General features: G+C 47.2%; 1 protein-coding gene across 2 annotated transcripts in view; it reads left to right on the top strand.

Moving 5' to 3' along the window:
* Positions 1–3,129: 3,129 nt before the first annotated feature.
* LOC126571377 (serine/threonine-protein kinase stk11) overlaps positions 3,130–3,376 on the top strand; it is a 4,362-nt gene continuing 4,115 nt past the window's right edge. For both annotated transcript variants that reach the window (XM_050229846.1, XM_050229845.1), the window contains exon 1: positions 3,130–3,376. This exon is cut by the window's right edge and continues 892 nt beyond it. The gene's annotated coding sequence lies outside the window, so the exon portion shown is untranslated.

Raw genomic sequence — 3,376 nt, 5'->3', positions numbered from 1 at the left:
TCAAGTACTTACTCCTGGGAATCACCGGAAATCAATCAAATCCTTCCTCGTCAACCCATCACGTACAACCAACAATGTGAGTGGACCTCCCGCGGTGTAACAATATCATAATGAAGGCATTATGACAGACATCCCCTCGACGGGGTATCATCGGTGAGCATCCGTATCAGATTGCGGTGTGCGTATCACGAGGGACAGCAACAGCTAAACAAACTAATATCCCGGCGCAAACCAAGGTCCCTTACCTGATGCCGATTCTCTTGCCATTAAACGTGTGGATTAGCATCTGCAACTGTATCCAGCTGCGAAAACGGATGGCCAGGATACCAACTGACGAGTAACGGCAATCAATTTCAGATTAGACTAGCTTCGTTCGCGTTCGATAAATAAAATAACAAAGAATCATCACTCTATCCAACGGTTTGGCAAACACAAAGCAGCCAGCCCGTTGCGTCACTCAATCACGATGGGGTCGCCCAAGATAAGCGAATCCCATCCCATGCATTGTTCCATAAATTGTTGCATCTCGCTCCAGAAGCGGAAGCGTAAGATTTGTTGCCATTTCGCTAAACTATCTCCACCGCTCTGCCTGCTAGAACGATAAACACTCGGCACCGTAATCGTCCTAGACACCCACCCACAAACAGCTCCTTATGCTATCCAGCTGATGCTCTGCCCGCGATGCCAGAACGGCGGCTAAGCTGCCAGTGCCAGCTGCAATAAATTCAAATCAAAACCACTTCATCTACTAACCCGGGAGTCACCAAAAGTTGCACTTCCTTGGGGGTTGGTGGCCATAAGGCCACCATGGGCTCTGGATCCTGGACCCAATGGTAACGGTGGCTGCTGCAACTGCTGCTGTGCATGAGGAGGAACGTTCGCAACGTTAATTACTAATGCATGTACGATCCAGTCCGCCACCCCGTCCAATGTGTATGTCGAACGTGTGCACATGTTCCTTAATGCAGGCTGGGACCCAGGATTTGCTTCACCAGCGGAGCGAGTGTGGCCAGCAGAAGTGGCCCCAGTTTTGCGATACTCCGGTCACGACTTATGCGTTAGTAAGTTGCGGCCCTTCAATCCGCACAACACAACCACCTTCCAGCACAACAAATAACCATTAAAATTTCATCCCTCAACGACCAGTTTGCTCGGCATTAGGCGCGTTTTCCCGGAGAGAGACGAGGGCATAAACAACTCGTTGCCCGAGCCCGAGCGAAACGGGCTTATCTTAACAGTTGGCATTTTATTAGAGAGGAAAATGTTTTCCTTCCTTCGTACTCACCAAGCTATCCGCGTGCTCCGCGGTGGCGGCCAGCCACCGGAAAAGGGGAATGAAAAGTTTTAACCACAAAAGTCGCGCGCCCAAGTCACTGCTCGCTCAGCTTGTGACAAACGAAAACGCACCGCCAGAAAACGGAGGTGGAAAGGGGGGTGGGAGCTGAATTCAATTTTCACTTCGAGTTATGAGTACTTAAATTGCTGTAAATCTAATTTCGGACGCATTTTACTGTTTGCCACCACACCGCACCGCACCGCGCACTTCTGCGTAATTCGTGCTTCTTCCACTTTTCACTAACGGATTCGACAATAACAAGGCTAATGGTTAATGAAAATGAATGGCTCTAAAGTTTGCCCACCCCCCGGGCACGTTGCGCGTGCAATTGAGTGTTTTTTTTTTTTTTTTTAAAAAGTGTAAACATGAAAACGCACAAATTAAAAGGATTTCGAGTCGTCGGGCCCCCTTTTTTGATGGTTAACCGGATGAAGTTAATCCCGAGTGCCGGGCGTACGAACCAATTACTTTTAAGGGGACACGGGACGTTCCCTGGCAGAAGTAACGCGTATCATGCCAGGAAGCATAGAAGAGGGGGCAGTCAGGTGTTTTCTCTCTATTTGACTCCTGGTGTGAATTCTGCTCCCATGTAATCTGATCGATTGTCCCCCGATGTAAGTGGAGCGAGGAAATGCGGAAAAAAGTGCATCTCGACCCCATTCTCAATCATGTGGTTGGTGGTTGGGTATAATTCTATTACCTTCGTCTTGATAAGCTTCGGCCTGGCGAGGTAGAGCGTGATAATTAAAATTATCTATCGAGGGAATTACTATCGCTCCGTTTCGCTCGGCGTTGGCTGGCTGGCTGGCTGGCTGGCTGGCTGTATGTCTTGGGTGATGTGTGCGGTGCATGTGAGCTGCACACCGGAGTTTGGGGCTGCTGTAAACTATTCAAGGATAGTTAGGTGCTGCAGGTGGTGATGAAGGACTTAACTTTTTAATGAAACATTGATGCACGCTGAAATTGATTGCAGCAGCGGCGTGAGAGTTTCACTTTAGCTCGCATCGTTTACCGCTGGATGCAGATGAAATGTTTCGTAAATGCTCGTTAAAGTTTACTAAATCGATTGCCCCTGGTGGCGGACATATCCATTTCGTGAGATACTCCGAGTCCTAGCCTGTGCGATGTTAATTATTTTTTCGCATTTTTTCTTTTTGGTCATGTTCTGCGACTGCATTTCTGGAATCTTTTCAAACTTGTAACAATTTGTGCAAAGGAATGTGTACGGTTGTTTAACAATCCGTACTCGGATTGTTTAAAGTTAGTCAATGAGCTTTAACGTCGGTAACTCAACTAACAGTTTGGAATGTTCGGCGTGGAATGGATTAAAAAAAAGTGGAAAAGTTGAACACCACTTTTTACTCATGATTTTCGTAAGCTCGATTGATCCTTGAATCTTGGACTGAATACCATTAACTATCGTTTCGTGCTTCTCGTTCGTCATAAAACACAAAATGTAGCAGCACCGAAAATAAAAACCACGTTCATGTCGTAACGACAAATTCAAATATCAATAATGTTCAGCCTGACCACCCTGTGCCGAAAGGCGCCACCCTCTGTGATTTGTTTTGGTGCTTTTTCCCCAAAGGGACACAGTTTTTAGCATAAATTATGCTATGCAGGAAGGGGGAGAGGAATGAATTTCTACATTTAAGTTTTGGTTATAATTTTAGAAGTGTTTCCCAACTCTCTCCCCCATTTTCTATGGTACAACATGGTACCACATGATAGAACTGACAGCTCGCGAAAAACCAAAACAAACTTCCGTCACGGACCTTGCGCTTTTCCCCGTTTGGACGCCCGCTTCGCAGATCCACTTTTCGTGACACGGAAAATCACGTTTACGGAAAGAAAACCGTGGCACGCTGTGCAAGGATGCTGATCTCGATTGTGCCGGGATGTGTGCTCCTTTTTGTGAAGTGCGTGCGAAGCTGTGACCGCGGCCGTGAAGAGTGTGAAGTGTGATTTGCAAACATCTCGCTTCAGCTCGGGAGTGGCCCTACTCCTGAAACAACCCTCCTCCCCCCTAGGGTAAACAAA

Source organism: Anopheles aquasalis, chromosome 2, assembly GCF_943734665.1.
Source record: "Anopheles aquasalis chromosome 2, idAnoAquaMG_Q_19, whole genome shotgun sequence".
Lineage (NCBI taxonomy): Eukaryota > Metazoa > Arthropoda > Insecta > Diptera > Culicidae > Anopheles > Anopheles aquasalis.
The sequence above is the reverse complement of the archived record's forward strand: the minus strand, read 5'-3'. Positions and strand labels throughout refer to the sequence as shown.